Raw genomic sequence first — 14,198 nt, forward strand, 5'->3', positions numbered from 1 at the left:
GTCATAACAAATAAACACAATTGAATAATGGTCACTGCTAAATAATAGGGATGAGCTCAAGATCTGGTCCAGATACAGTTTAAGATTTAAATTTACCTGCTTGGGCATGTGCCTTAGTGCAATATCTTTTGATATTTAAGTGGGAACCGGAGGTCATGTTAAGTAGAAATATTTGTACCGTTGATTAGTTGTTGGAGAAAGGAAGAGCTCAGCAATTAGGTGATGGCAGGAAAGACTATCCTGAATAGATGAGTTTGCAGGGATCACCTGAAGCATACAGACAGGGAAATAGCCATATAGATTGGTGTAGGGAATCTGAGAGGATGGGATAGTCCATGGGAAAATCCCAGAGGACAGCATGGGATGAAGTGTTGAGGGAGCTAGCGAACAGGAGTTCTTGGAAGCAGAGAACAGGGTGGTTTATTTGATACTATATGATAAGGTTAATGATGTAGCTAGAGGCAGAGTTGTGGGAAGCTTTTTATGCCCTTAGTATTTTGAATTTGATTTGTTGGGAGAACGGAAGCCAAGGAGAGATTGGCAGAGATCGGGTGGCTGACACCTCTACTAGTAAATGGTTGGTAAGGGGGATACAACTGGCAGTAGCGAATCAGATAGACTGAAGGGGGAATGGTCTGTTTAGAGGCAGGCCATAGAGTAAGGAGTTGCAATAGTCGAGAGATATCACGGGAGTGAAGTGGAAGTTTGGTGGTGTCATTGTTAAAAATGGGGCATTCTTTGGAATTCTTATTGTGGGGAAGGTAGCGAGATTTAGACAGTAAATAGTTGTGGGGCTGACAAAAGGGTACATAAAGAATTACAGCTTGCACCGGGCATGAGGGAAGGGAACAATATAACGCAGGTTAGCTTACCATTCCCTCTCTTTGCTCTGAATTGCACAGGGTACTTCCAATTTTGCTGATATCAACTCTCAAGAGAAGCCTAAACCACTAGGCTCTATCGTTAACTTGTGCAGCAAATCCACGTCAATAAAGCTCCCTTATGAATGTAATCCATTACTTTATAAAGCATTAGAGCAGCATCACTATGAAAAATGACTATATAAAACCGACTCTGGTGGGACTCGAACCCACAACCTTTGAATTACTACACCAACTAGAAGTCCAATGCGCTATCCATTGCGCCACAGAGCCATCTCTGAACACTTTGTTAGAGCAACTTGCCTGAGGAACTATTCAAGTCGTAACAAATAAACACAATTGAATAATGGTCACTGCTAAATAATAGGGATGAGCTCAAGATCTGGTCCAGATACAGTTTAAGATTTAAATTTACCTGCTTGGGCATGTGCCTTAGTGCAATATCTTTTGATATTTAAGTGGGAACCGGAGGTCATGTTAAGTAGAAATATTTGTACCGTTGATTAGTTGTTGGAGAAAGGAAGAGCTCAGCAATTAGGTGATGGCAGGAAAGACTATCCTGAATAGATGAGTTTGCAGGGATCACCTGAAGCATACAGACAGGGAAATAGCCATATAGATTGGTGTAGGGAATCTGAGAGGATGGGATAGTCCATGGGAAAATCCCAGAGGACAGCATGGGATGAAGTGTTGAGGGAGCTAGCGAACAGGAGTTCTTGGAAGCAGAGAACAGGGTGGTTTATTTGATACTATATGATAAGATTAATGATGTAGCTAGAGGCAGAGTTGTGGGAAGCTTTTTATGCCCTTAGTATTTTGAATTTGATTTGTTGGGAGAACGGAAGCCAAGGAGAGATTGGCAGAGATCGGGTGGCTGACACCTCTACTAGTAAATGGTTGGTAAGGGGGATACAACTGGCAGTAGCGAATCAGATAGACTGAAGGGCGAATGGTCTGTTTAGAGGCAGGCCATAGAGTAAGGAGTTGCAATAGTCGAGAGATATCACGGGAGTGAAGTGGAAGTTTGGTGGTGTCATTGGTAAAAATGGGGCATTCTTTGGAATTCTTATTGTGGGGAAGGTAGCGAGATTTAGACAGTAAATAGTTGTGGGGCTGACAAAAGGCTACATAAAGAATTACAGCTTGCACCGGGCATGAGGGAAGGGAACAATATAACGCAGGTTAGCTTACCATTCCCTCTCTTTGCTCTGAATTGCACAGGGTACTTCCAATTTTGCTGATATCAACTCTCAAGAGAAGCCTAAACCACTAGGCTCTATCGTTAACTTGTGCAGCAAATCCACGTCAATAAAGCTCCCTTATGAATGTAATCCATTACTTTATAAAGCATTAGAGCAGCATCACTATGAAGAATGACTATATAAAACCGACTCTGGTGGGACTCGAACCCACAACCTTTGAATTACTACACCAACTAGAAGTCCAATGCGCTATCCATTGCGCCACAGAGCCCTCTCTGAAGACTTTGTTAGAGGAACTTGCCTGAGGAACTATTCAAGTCATAACAAATAAACACAATTGAATAATGGTCACTGCTAAATAATAGGGATGAGCTCAAGATCTGGTCCAGATACAGTTTAAGATTTAAATTTACCTGCTTGGGCATGTGCCTTAGTGCAATATCTTTTGATATTTAAGTGGGAACCGGAGGTCATGTTAAGTAGAAATATTTGTACCGTTGATTAGTTGTTGGAGAAAGGAAGAGCTCAGCAATTAGGTGATGGCAGGAAAGACTATCCTGAATAGATGAGTTTGCAGGGATCACCTGAAGCATACAGACAGGGAAATAGCCATATAGATTGGTGTAGGGAATCTGAGAGGATGGGATAGTCCATGGGAAAATCCCAGAGGACAGCATGGGATGAAGTGTTGAGGGAGCTAGCGAACAGGAGTTCTTGGAAGCAGAGAACAGGGTGGTTTATTTGATACTATATGATAAGGTTAATGATGTAGCTAGAGGCAGAGTTGTGGGAAGCTTTTTATGCCCTTAGTATTTTGAATTTGATTTGTTGGGAGAACGGAAGCCAAGGAGAGATTGGCAGAGATCGGGTGGCTGACACCTCTACTAGTAAATGGTTGGTAAGGGGGATACAACTGGCAGTAGCGAATCAGATAGACTGAAGGGGGAATGGTCTGTTTAGAGGCAGGCCATAGAGTAAGGAGTTGCAATAGTCGAGAGATATCACGGGAGTGAAGTGGAAGTTTGGTGGTGTCATTGTTAAAAATGGGGCATTCTTTGGAATTCTTATTGTGGGGAAGGTAGCGAGATTTAGACAGTAAATAGTTGTGGGGCTGACAAAAGGGTACATAAAGAATTACAGCTTGCACCGGGCATGAGGGAAGGGAACAATATAACGCAGGTTAGCTTACCATTCCCTCTCTTTGCTCTGAATTGCACAGGGTACTTCCAATTTTGCTGATATCAACTCTCAAGAGAAGCCTAAACCACTAGGCTCTATCGTTAACTTGTGCAGCAAATCCACGTCAATAAAGCTCCCTTATGAATGTAATCCATTACTTTATAAAGCATTAGAGCAGCATCACTATGAAAAATGACTATATAAAACCGACTCTGGTGGGACTCGAACCCACAACCTTTGAATTACTACACCAACTAGAAGTCCAATGCGCTATCCATTGCGCCACAGAGCCATCTCTGAACACTTTGTTAGAGCAACTTGCCTGAGGAACTATTCAAGTCGTAACAAATAAACACAATTGAATAATGGTCACTGCTAAATAATAGGGATGAGCTCAAGATCTGGTCCAGATACAGTTTAAGATTTAAATTTACCTGCTTGGGCATGTGCCTTAGTGCAATATCTTTTGATATTTAAGTGGGAACCGGAGGTCATGTTAAGTAGAAATATTTGTACCGTTGATTAGTTGTTGGAGAAAGGAAGAGCTCAGCAATTAGGTGATGGCAGGAAAGACTATCCTGAATAGATGAGTTTGCAGGGATCACCTGAAGCATACAGACAGGGAAATAGCCATATAGATTGGTGTAGGGAATTTGAGAGGATGGGATAGTCCATGGGAAAATCCCAGAGGACAGCATGGGATGAAGTGTTGAGGGAGCTAGCGAACAGGAGTTCTTGGAAGCAGAGAACAGGGTGGTTTATTTGATACTATATGATAAGGTTAATGATGTAGCTAGAGGCAGAGTTGTGGGAAGCTTTTTATGCCCTTAGTATTTTGAATTTGATTTGTTGGGAGAACGGAAGCCAAGGAGAGATTGGCAGAGATCGGGTGGCTGACACCTCTACTAGTAAATGGTTGGTAAGGGGGATACCACTGGCAGTAGCGAATCAGATAGACTGAAGGGCGAATGGTCTGTTTAGAGGCAGGCCATAGAGTAAGGAGTTGCAATAGTCGAGAGATATCACGGGAGTGAAGTGGAAGTTTGGTGGTGTCATTGGTAAAAATGGGGCATTCTTTGGAATTCTTATTGTGGGGAAGGTAGCGAGATTTAGACAGTAAATAGTTGTGGGGCTGACAAAAGGGTACATAAAGAATTACAGCTTGCACCGGGCATGAGGGAAGGGAACAATATAATGCAGGTTAGCTTACCATTCCTTCTCTTTGCTCTGAATTGCACAGGGTACTTCCAATTTTGCTGATATCAACTCTCAAGAGAAGCCTAAACCACTAGGCTCTATCGTTAACTTGTGCAGCAAATCCACGTCAATAAAGCTCCCTTATGAATGTAATCCATTACTTTATAAAGCATTAGAGCAGCATCACTATGAAGAATGACTATATAAAACCGACTCTGGTGGGACTCGAACCCACAACCTTTGAATTACTACACCAACTAGAAGTCCAATGCGCTATCCATTGCGCCACAGAGCCCTCTCTGAAGACTTTGTTAGAGGAACTTGCCTGAGGAACTATTCAAGTCGTGACAAATAAACACAATTGAATAATGGTCACTGCTAAATAATAGGAATGAGCTCAAGATCTGGTCCAGATACAGTTTAAGATTTAAATTTACCTGCTTGGGCATGTGCCTTAGTGCAATATCTTTTGATATTTAAGTGGGAACCGGAGGTCATGTTAAGTAGAAATATTTGTACCGTTGATTAGTTGTTGGAGAAAGGAAGAGCTCAGCAATTAGGTGATTGCAGGAAAGACTATCCTGAATAGATGAGTTTGCAGGGATCACCTGAAGCATACAGACAGGGAAATAGCCATATAGATTGGTGTAGGGAATCTGAGAGGATGGGATAGTCCATGGGAAAATCCCAGAGGACAGCATGGGATGAAGTGTTGAGGGAGCTAGCGAACAGGAGTTCTTGGAAGCAGAGAACAGGGTGGTTTATTTGATACTATATGATAAGGTTAATGATGTAGCTAGAGGCAGAGTTGTGGGAAGCTTTTTATGCCCTTAGTATTTTGAATTTGATTTGTTGGGAGAACGGAAGCCAAGGAGAGATTGGCAGAGATCGGGTGGCTGACACCTCTACTAGTAAATGGTTGGTAAGGGGGATACAACTGGCAGTAGCGAATCAGATAGACTGAAGGGGGAATGGTCTGTTTAGAGGCAGGCCATAGAGTAAGGAGTTGCAATAGTCCAGAGATATCACGGGAGTGAAGTGGAAGTTTGGTGGTGTCATTGGTAAAAATGGTGCATTCTTTGGAATTCTTATTGTGGGGAAGGTAGCGAGATTTAGAGAGTAAATAGTTGTGGGGCTGACAAAAGGGTACATAAAGAATTACAGCTTGCACCGGGCATGAGGGAAGGGAACAATATAACGCAGGTTAGCTTACCATTCCCTCTCTTTGCTCTGAATTGCACAGGGTACTTCCAATTTTGCTGATATCAACTCTCAAGAGCAGCCTAAACCACTAGGCTCTATTGTTAACTTGTGCAGCAAATCCACGTCAATAAAGCTCCCTTATAAATGTAATCCATTACTTTATAAAGCATTAGAGCAGCATCACTATGAAGAATGACTATATAAAACCGACTCTGGTGGGACTCGAACCCACAACCTTTGAATTACTACACCAACTAGAAGTCCAATGCGCTATCCATTGCAGAGCCCTCTCTGAAGACTTAGTTAGAGGAACTTGCCTGAGGAACTATTCAAGTCGTAACAAATAAACACAATTGAATAATGGTCACTGCTAAATAATAGGGATGAGCTCAAGATCTGGTCCAGATACAGTTTAATATTTAAATTTACCTGCTTGGGCATGTGCCTTAGTGCAATATCTTTTGATATTTAAGTGGGAACCGGAGGTCATGTTAAGTAGAAATATTTGTACCGTTGATTAGTTGTTGGAGAAAGGAAGAGCTCAGCAATTAGGTGATGGCAGGAAAGACTATCCTGAATAGATGAGTTTGCAGGGATCACCTGAAGCATACAGACAGGGAAATAGCCATATAGATTGGTGTAGGGAATCTGAGAGGATGGGATAGTCCATGGGAAAATCCCAGAGGACAGCATGGGATGAAGTGTTGAGGGAGCTAGCAAACAGGAGTTCTTGGAAGCAGAGAACAGGGTGGTTTATTTGATACTATATGATAAGGTTAATGATGTAGCTAGAGGCAGAGTTGTGGGAAGCTTTTTATGCCCTTAGTATTTTGAATTTGATTTGTTGGGAGAACGGAAGCCAAGGAGAGATTGGCAGAGATCGGGTGGCTGACACCTCTACTAGTAAATGGTTGGTAAGGGGGATACAACTGGCAGTAGCGAATCAGATAGACTGAAGGGGGAATGGTCTGTTTAGAGGCAGGCCATAGAGTAAGGAGTTGCAATAGTCGAGAGATATCACGGGAGTGAAGTGGAAGTTTGGTGGTGTCATTGGTAAAAATGGGGCATTCTTTGGAATTCTTATTGTGGGGAAGGTAGCGAGATTTAGACAGTAAATAGTTGTGGGGCTGACAAAAGGGTACATAAAGAATTACAGCTTGCACCGGGCATGAGGGAAGGGAACAATATAACGCAGGTTAGCTTACCATTCCCTCTCTTTGCTCTGAATTGCACAGGGTACTTCCAATTTTGCTGATATCAACTCTCAAGAGAAGCCTAAACCACTAGGCTCTATCGTTAACTTGTGCAGCAAATCCACGTCAATAAAGCTCCCTTATGAATGTAATCCATTACTTTATAAAGCATTAGAGCAGCATCACTATGAAGAATGACTATATAAAACCGACTCTGGTGGGACTCGAACCCACAACCTTTGAATTACTACACCAACTAGAAGTCCAATGCGCTATCCATTGCGCCACAGAGCCCTCTCTGAAGACTTTGTTAGAGGAACTTGCCTGAGGAACTATTCAAGTCATAACAAATAAACACAATTGAATAATGGTCACTGCTAAATAATAGGGATGAGCTCAAGATCTGGTCCAGATACAGTTTAATATTTAAATTTACCTGCTTGGGCATGTGCCTTAGTGCAATATCTTTTGATATTTAAGTGGGAACCGGAGGTCATGTTAAGTAGAAATATTTGTACCGTTGATTAGTTGTTGGAGAAAGGAAGAGCTCAGCAATTAGGTGATGGCAGGAAAGACTATCCTGAATAGATGAGTTTGCAGGGATCACCTGAAGCATACAGACAGGGAAATAGCCATATAGATTGGTGTAGGGAATCTGAGAGGATGGGATAGTCCATGGGAAAATCCCAGAGGACAGCATGGGATGAAGTGTTGAGGGAGCTAGCAAACAGGAGTTCTTGGAAGCAGAGAACAGGGTGGTTTATTTGATACTATATGATAAGGTTAATGATGTAGCTAGAGGCAGAGTTGTGGGAAGCTTTTTATGCCCTTAGTATTTTGAATTTGATTTGTTGGGAGAACGGAAGCCAAGGAGAGATTGGCAGAGATCGGGTGGCTGACACCTCTACTAGTAAATGGTTGGTAAGGGGGATACAACTGGCAGTAGCGAATCAGATAGACTGAAGGGGGAATGGTCTGTTTAGAGGCAGGCCATAGAGTAAGGAGTTGCAATAGTCGAGAGATATCACGGGAGTGAAGTGGAAGTTTGGTGGTGTCATTGGTAAAAATGGGGCATTCTTTGGAATTCTTATTGTGGGGAAGGTAGCGAGATTTAGACAGTAAATAGTTGTGGGGCTGACAAAAGGGTACATAAAGAATTACAGCTTGCACCGGGCATGAGGGAAGGGAACAATATAACGCAGGTTAGCTTACCATTCCCTCTCTTTGCTCTGAATTGCACAGGGTACTTCCAATTTTGCTGATATCAACTCTCAAGAGAAGCCTAAACCACTAGGCTCTATCGTTAACTTGTGCAGCAAATCCACGTCAATAAAGCTCCCTTATGAATGTAATCCATTACTTTATAAAGCAATAGAGCAGCATCACTATGAAGAATGACTATATAAAACCAACTCTGGTGGGACTCGAACCCACAACCTTTGAATTACTACACCAACTAGAAGTCCAATGCGCTATCCATTGAGCCACAGAGCACTCTCTGAAGACTTTGTTAGAGGAACTTGCCTGAGGAACTATTCAAGTCGTAACAAATAAACACAATTGAATAATGGTCACTGCTAAATAATAGGGATGAGCTCAAGATCTGGTCCAGATACAGTTTAAGATTTAAATTTACCTGCTTGGGCATGTGCCTTAGTGCAATATCTTTTGATATTTAAGTGGGAACCGGAGGTCATGTTAAGTAGAAATATTTGTACCGTTGATTAGTTGTTGGAGAAAGGAAGAGCTCAGCAATTAGGTGATGGCAGGAAAGACTATCCTGAATAGATGAGTTTGCAGGGATCACCTGAAGCATACAGACAGGGAAATAGCCATATAGATTGGTGTAGGGAATTTGAGAGGATGGGATAGTCCATGGGAAAATCCCAGAGGACAGCATGGGATGAAGTGTTGAGGGAGCTAGCGAACAGGAGTTCTTGGAAGCAGAGAACAGGGTGGTTTATTTGATACTATATGATAAGGTTAATGATGTAGCTAGAGGCAGAGTTGTGGGAAGCTTTTTATGCCCTTAGTATTTTGAATTTGATTTGTTGGGAGAACGGAAGCCAAGGAGAGATTGGCAGAGATCGGGTGGCTGACACCTCTACTAGTAAATGGTTGGTAAGGGGGATACAACTGGCAGTAGCGAATCAGATAGACTGAAGGGCGAATGGTCTGTTTAGAGGCAGGCCATAGAGTAAGGAGTTGCAATAGTCGAGAGATATCACGGGAGTGAAGTGGAAGTTTGGTGGTGTCATTGGTAAAAATGGGGCATTCTTTGGAATTCTTATTGTGGGGAAGGTAGCGAGATTTAGACAGTAAATAGTTGTGGGGCTGACAAAAGGGTACATAAAGAATTACAGCTTGCACCGGGCATGAGGGAAGGGAACAATATAACGCAGGTTAGCTTACCATTCCCTCTCTTTGCTCTGAATTGCACAGGGTACTTCCAATTTTGCTGATATCAACTCTCAAGAGAAGCCTAAACCACTAGGCTCTATCGTTAACTTGTGCAGCAAATCCACGTCAATAAAGCTCCCTTATGAATGTAATCCATTACATTATAAAGCATTAGAGCAGCATCACTATGAAGAATGACTATATAAAACCGACTCTGGTGGGACTCGAACCCACAACCTTTGAATTACTACACTAAGTAGAAGTCCAATGCGCTATCCATTGCGCCACAGAGCCCTCTCTGAAGACTTGGTTAGAGGAACTTGCCTGAGGAACTATTCAAGTCGTAACAAATAAACACAATTGAATAATGGTCACTGCTAAATAATAGGGATGAGCTCAAGATCTGGTCCAGATACAGTTTAAGATTTAAATTTACCTGCTTGGGCATGTGCCTTAGTGCAATATCTTTTGATATTTAAGTGGGAACCGGAGGTCATGTTAAGTAGAAATATTTGTACCGTTGATTAGTTGTTGGAGAAAGGAAGAGCTCAGCAATTAGGTGATGGCAGGAAAGACTATCCTGAATAGATGAGTTTGCAGGGATCACCTGAAGCATACAGACAGGGAAATAGCCATATAGATTGGTGTAGGGAATTTGAGAGGATGGGATAGTCCATGGGAATATCCCAGAGGACAGCATGGGATGAAGTGTTGAGGGAGCTAGCGAACAGGAGTTCTTGGAAGCAGAGAACAGGGTGGTTTATTTGATACTATATGATAAGGTTAATGATGTAGCTAGAGGCAGAGTTGTGGGAAGCTTTTTATGCCCTTAGTATTTTGAATTTGATTTGTTGGGAGAACGGAAGCCAAGGAGAGATTGGCAGAGATCGGGTGGCTGACACCTCTACTAGTAAATGGTTGGTAAGGGGGATACCACTGGCAGTAGCGAATCAGATAGACTGAAGGGCGAATGGTCTGTTTAGAGGCAGGCCATAGAGTAAGGAGTTGCAATAGTCGAGAGATATCACGGGAGTGAAGTGGAAGTTTGGTGGTGTCATTGGTAAAAATGGGGCATTCTTTGGAATTCTTATTGTGGGGAAGGTAGCGAGATTTAGACAGTAAATAGTTGTGGGGCTGACAAAAGGGTACATAAAGAATTACAGCTTGCACCGGGCATGAGGGAAGGGAACAATATAATGCAGGTTAGCTTACCATTCCTTCTCTTTGCTCTGAATTGCACAGGGTACTTCCAATTTTGCTGATATCAACTCTCAAGAGAAGCCTAAACCACTAGGCTCTATCGTTAACTTGTGCAGCAAATCCACGTCAATAAAGCTCCCTTATGAATGTAATCCATTACTTTATAAAGCATTAGAGCAGCATCACTATGAAGAATGACTATATAAAACCGACTCTGGTGGGACTCGAACCCACAACCTTTGAATTACTACACCAACTAGAAGTCCAATGCGCTATCCATTGCGCCACAGAGCCCTCTCTGAAGACTTTGTTAGAGGAACTTGCCTGAGGAACTATTCAAGTCATAACAAATAAACACAATTGAATAATGGTCACTGCTAAATAATAGGGATGAGCTCAAGATCTGGTCCAGATACAGTTTAAGATTTAAATTTACCTGCTTGGGCATGTGCCTTAGTGCAATATCTTTTGATATTTAAGTGGGAACCGGAGGTCATGTTAAGTAGAAATATTTGTACCGTTGATTAGTTGTTGGAGAAAGGAAGAGCTCAGCAATTAGGTGATGGCAGGAAAGACTATCCTGAATAGATGAGTTTGCAGGGATCACCTGAAGCATACAGACAGGGAAATAGCCATATAGATTGGTGTAGGGAATCTGAGAGGATGGGATAGTCCATGGGAAAATCCCAGAGGACAGCATGGGATGAAGTGTTGAGGGAGCTAGCAAACAGGAGTTCTTGGAAGCAGAGAACAGGGTGGTTTATTTGATACTATATGATAAGGTTAATGATGTAGCTAGAGGCAGAGTTGTGGGAAGCTTTTTATGCCCTTAGTATTTTGAATTTGATTTGTTGGGAGAACGGAAGCCAAGGAGAGATTGGCAGAGATCGGGTGGCTGACACCTCTACTAGTAAATGGTTGGTAAGGGGGATACAACTGGCAGTAGCGAATCAGATAGACTGAAGGGGGAATGGTCTGTTTAGAGGCAGGCCATAGAGTAAGGAGTTGCAATAGTCGAGAGATATCACGGGAGTGAAGTGGAAGTTTGGTGGTGTCATTGGTAAAAATGGGGCATTCTTTGGAATTCTTATTGTGGGGAAGGTAGCGAGATTTAGACAGTAAATAGTTGTGGGGCTGACAAAAGGGTACATAAAGAATTACAGCTTGCACCGGGCATGAGGGAAGGGAACAATATAACGCAGGTTAGCTTACCATTCCCTCTCTTTGCTCTGAATTGCACAGGGTACTTCCAATTTTGCTGATATCAACTCTCAAGAGAAGCCTAAACCACTAGGCTCTATCGTTAACTTGTGCAGCAAATCCACGTCAATAAAGCTCCCTTATGAATGTAATCCATTACTTTATAAAGCATTAGAGCAGCATCACTATGAAGAATGACTATATAAAACCGACTCTGGTGGGACTCGAACCCACAACCTTTGAATTACTACACCAACTAGAAGTCCAATGCGCTATCCATTGCGCCACAGAGCCCTCTCTGAAGACTTTGTTAGAGGAACTTGCCTGAGGAACTATTCAAGTCATAACAAATAAACACAATTGAATAATGGTCACTGCTAAATAATAGGGATGAGCTCAAGATCTGGTCCAGATACAGTTTAATATTTAAATTTACCTGCTTGGGCATGTGCCTTAGTGCAATATCTTTTGATATTTAAGTGGGAACCGGAGGTCATGTTAAGTAGAAATATTTGTACCGTTGATTAGTTGTTGGAGAAAGGAAGAGCTCAGCAATTAGGTGATGGCAGGAAAGACTATCCTGAATAGATGAGTTTGCAGGGATCACCTGAAGCATACAGACAGGGAAATAGCCATATAGATTGGTGTAGGGAATCTGAGAGGATGGGATAGTCCATGGGAAAATCCCAGAGGACAGCATGGGATGAAGTGTTGAGGGAGCTAGCAAACAGGAGTTCTTGGAAGCAGAGAACAGGGTGGTTTATTTGATACTATATGATAAGGTTAATGATGTAGCTAGAGGCAGAGTTGTGGGAAGCTTTTTATGCCCTTAGTATTTTGAATTTGATTTGTTGGGAGAACGGAAGCCAAGGAGAGATTGGCAGAGATCGGGTGGCTGACACCTCTACTAGTAAATGGTTGGTAAGGGGGATACAACTGGCAGTAGCGAATCAGATAGACTGAAGGGGGAATGGTCTGTTTAGAGGCAGGCCATAGAGTAAGGAGTTGCAATAGTCGAGAGATATCACGGGAGTGAAGTGGAAGTTTGGTGGTGTCATTGGTAAAAATGGGGCATTCTTTGGAATTCTTATTGTGGGGAAGGTAGCGAGATTTAGACAGTAAATAGTTGTGGGGCTGACAAAAGGGTACATAAAGAATTACAGCTTGCACCGGGCATGAGGGAAGGGAACAATATAACGCAGGTTAGCTTACCATTCCCTCTCTTTGCTCTGAATTGCACAGGGTACTTCCAATTTTGCTGATATCAACTCTCAAGAGAAGCCTAAACCACTAGGCTCTATCGTTAACTTGTGCAGCAAATCCACGTCAATAAAGCTCCCTTATGAATGTAATCCATTACTTTATAAAGCATTAGAGCAGCATCACTATGAAGAATGACTATATAAAACCGACTCTGGTGGGACTCGAACCCACAACCTTTGAATTACTACACCAACTAGAAGTCCAATGCGCTATCCATTGCGCCACAGAGCCCTCTCTGAAGACTTTGTTAGAGGAACTTGCCTGAGGAACTATTCAAGTCATAACAAATAAACACAATTGAATAATGGTCACTGCTAAATAATAGGGATGAGCTCAAGATCTGGTCCAGATACAGTTTAATATTTAAATTTACCTGCTTGGGCATGTGCCTTAGTGCAATATCTTTTGATATTTAAGTGGGAACCGGAGGTCATGTTAAGTAGAAATATTTGTACCGTTGATTAGTTGTTGGAGAAAGGAAGAGCTCAGCAATTAGGTGATGGCAGGAAAGACTATCCTGAATAGATGAGTTTGCAGGGATCACCTGAAGCATACAGACAGGGAAATAGCCATATAGATTGGTGTAGGGAATCTGAGAGGATGGGATAGTCCATGGGAAAATCCCAGAGGACAGCATGGGATGAAGTGTTGAGGGAGCTAGCAAACAGGAGTTCTTGGAAGCAGAGAACAGGGTGGTTTATTTGATACTATATGATAAGGTTAATGATGTAGCTAGAGGCAGAGTTGTGGGAAGCTTTTTATGCCCTTAGTATTTTGAATTTGATTTGTTGGGAGAACGGAAGCCAAGGAGAGATTGGCAGAGATCGGGTGGCTGACACCTCTACTAGTAAATGGTTGGTAAGGGGGATACAACTGGCAGTAGCGAATCAGATAGACTGAAGGGGGAATGGTCTGTTTAGAGGCAGGCCATAGAGTAAGGAGTTGCAATAGTCGAGAGATATCACGGGAGTGAAGTGGAAGTTTGGTGGTGTCATTGGTAAAAATGGGGCATTCTTTGGAATTCTTATTGTGGGGAAGGTAGCGAGATTTAGACAGTAAATAGTTGTGGGGCTGACAAAAGGGTACATAAAGAATTACAGCTTGCACCGGGCATGAGGGAAGGGAACAATATAACGCAGGTTAGCTTACCATTCCCTCTCTTTGCTCTGAATTGCACAGGGTACTTCCAATTTTGCTGATATCAACTCTCAAGAGAAGCCTAAACCACTAGGCTCTATCGTTAACTTGTGCAGCAAATCCACGTCAATAAAGCTCCCTTA

General features: G+C 42.4%; 9 non-coding genes across 9 annotated transcripts; all 9 read right to left on the reverse strand.

Annotated features, from left to right (window-relative positions):
* Positions 1-1,069: 1,069 nt before the first annotated feature.
* TRNAR-UCU (transfer RNA arginine (anticodon UCU)) lies at positions 1,070-1,154 on the reverse strand. The gene is given in 2 exon segments: positions 1,070-1,105; positions 1,118-1,154. It is a non-coding gene; the product is annotated as a tRNA-Arg (tRNA).
* Positions 1,155-2,269: 1,115 nt separating this feature from the next.
* TRNAR-UCU (transfer RNA arginine (anticodon UCU)) lies at positions 2,270-2,354 on the reverse strand. The gene is given in 2 exon segments: positions 2,270-2,305; positions 2,318-2,354. It is a non-coding gene; the product is annotated as a tRNA-Arg (tRNA).
* Positions 2,355-3,469: 1,115 nt separating this feature from the next.
* Positions 3,470-3,554, reverse strand: TRNAR-UCU (transfer RNA arginine (anticodon UCU)). The gene is given in 2 exon segments: positions 3,470-3,505; positions 3,518-3,554. It is a non-coding gene; the product is annotated as a tRNA-Arg (tRNA).
* Positions 3,555-4,669: 1,115 nt separating this feature from the next.
* On the reverse strand, positions 4,670-4,754 carry TRNAR-UCU (transfer RNA arginine (anticodon UCU)). The gene is given in 2 exon segments: positions 4,670-4,705; positions 4,718-4,754. It is a non-coding gene; the product is annotated as a tRNA-Arg (tRNA).
* Positions 4,755-7,064: 2,310 nt separating this feature from the next.
* Positions 7,065-7,149, reverse strand: TRNAR-UCU (transfer RNA arginine (anticodon UCU)). Its single transcript is given in 2 exon segments — positions 7,065-7,100; positions 7,113-7,149. It is a non-coding gene; the product is annotated as a tRNA-Arg (tRNA).
* A 2,315-nt stretch (positions 7,150-9,464) lies between these two features.
* Positions 9,465-9,549, reverse strand: TRNAR-UCU (transfer RNA arginine (anticodon UCU)). The gene is given in 2 exon segments: positions 9,465-9,500; positions 9,513-9,549. It is a non-coding gene; the product is annotated as a tRNA-Arg (tRNA).
* Positions 9,550-10,664: 1,115 nt separating this feature from the next.
* TRNAR-UCU (transfer RNA arginine (anticodon UCU)) lies at positions 10,665-10,749 on the reverse strand. The gene is given in 2 exon segments: positions 10,665-10,700; positions 10,713-10,749. It is a non-coding gene; the product is annotated as a tRNA-Arg (tRNA).
* Positions 10,750-11,864: 1,115 nt separating this feature from the next.
* Positions 11,865-11,949, reverse strand: TRNAR-UCU (transfer RNA arginine (anticodon UCU)). The gene is given in 2 exon segments: positions 11,865-11,900; positions 11,913-11,949. It is a non-coding gene; the product is annotated as a tRNA-Arg (tRNA).
* Positions 11,950-13,064: 1,115 nt separating this feature from the next.
* On the reverse strand, positions 13,065-13,149 carry TRNAR-UCU (transfer RNA arginine (anticodon UCU)). The gene is given in 2 exon segments: positions 13,065-13,100; positions 13,113-13,149. It is a non-coding gene; the product is annotated as a tRNA-Arg (tRNA).
* Positions 13,150-14,198: the final 1,049 nt, after the last annotated feature.

This window comes from Lithobates pipiens, unplaced genomic scaffold (genome assembly GCF_037356315.1).
Source record: "Lithobates pipiens isolate NorthernLeopardFrog02 unplaced genomic scaffold, aLitPip1_a1.2 Scaffold_13, whole genome shotgun sequence".
In the NCBI taxonomy this organism is placed as follows: domain Eukaryota; kingdom Metazoa; phylum Chordata; class Amphibia; order Anura; family Ranidae; genus Lithobates; species Lithobates pipiens.